This window comes from Cucurbita maxima, unplaced genomic scaffold (genome assembly GCF_002738345.1).
Source record: "Cucurbita maxima cultivar Rimu unplaced genomic scaffold, Cmax_1.0 Cma_Scf04905, whole genome shotgun sequence".
NCBI lineage: Eukaryota > Viridiplantae > Streptophyta > Magnoliopsida > Cucurbitales > Cucurbitaceae > Cucurbita > Cucurbita maxima.
Window position 1 is genome coordinate 1 of NW_019276921.1, and position 992 is coordinate 992.

Below are 992 nucleotides of genomic sequence, written 5' to 3' on the forward strand. Positions count from 1 at the left end.
AACAGACCAGAAATGGCTGTTTCACAGAGCCAAAGAACAGCATCTTCATCTACTTGAGGATCGATCTTATAGTTCATTCCAGAGAAAACAAGGTTCTTAATGGAACAAATGTTTTGTAAGTCTAAGCGTCCCTCGTTCATAAAGTTATTATTATAGCTGCAAGGATCAAGGAAGAAAACACTTCTTTGATGGAGTTCTACATGTCTAAAAGAAGCCATAATGTAAATAACTTCGTAAGTTTCTAATTCTTGAGGTTCTCTGAGTCTGATCTCTCTAGTGCTTCTTAATGGTTTGAGGACACAGATCCAACGTGATTTGGATTGAGTTATCACTTATTTTAGTTTAGTTAATTTTAAATAAATGAAAAATTATTAGTTAGCTTCATGAATTTTTTCAAGATTAGTATGGTGAATCGAATCCACCTAATTTTCTTTTCATACCATCCATATAACAATCAAAATTCACCACTAGCATGTATTGTTTTTTTTGAGTTTTCCATTTCGAGTTTCTTCTCAAGATTTTAAAGTGCATCTACCAAAGAAAGGTTTTTACACTATTACAAATAAGGTTTCGTTTCATTCTCCAACTAATATGAGATCTTACATTCCTCCCCTTTAGTAGCCCAACGTTTTTGTTAGTACTTTACCCGGTACGACTAGGATACCATTTCTTGTGTGTGTCATCCTTGCATAGGGGTCGAGCTAATCTTTTTTGTATCATTCCAATTTTTTCGGATATCCTATAAGGGAGTGAATAGTGAGATCAGTGCCTAAGAGGGTGCCATGACTCAAAAGGGGTAGATTGGAGTGGATTGTACAAGCCCATTAGAGAGTAAAATGAAAGAGGAAAAAGCCAAAGAGAACCATAAGGAAAAAGTAAAAGAGAACAATATTTGGAGAGGAAAATAAAACATTCTTTATAGTTGGAAGGAAAATTGTACAAGTCCATTAGAGAGGAAAATGAAACATTCTGAAAGGCCAAAGAGAACCATA

The 992-nt window shown here is 34.6% G+C and overlaps 1 non-coding gene across 1 annotated transcript; it reads right to left on the minus strand.

The window, feature by feature from the left end:
- Window positions 1-651: 651 nt before the first annotated feature.
- On the minus strand, window positions 652-755 carry LOC111476060. The gene has a single exon (XR_002716874.1). It is a non-coding gene; the product is annotated as a U6 spliceosomal RNA (small nuclear RNA).
- Between the last annotated feature and the right edge of the window lie 237 nt (window positions 756-992).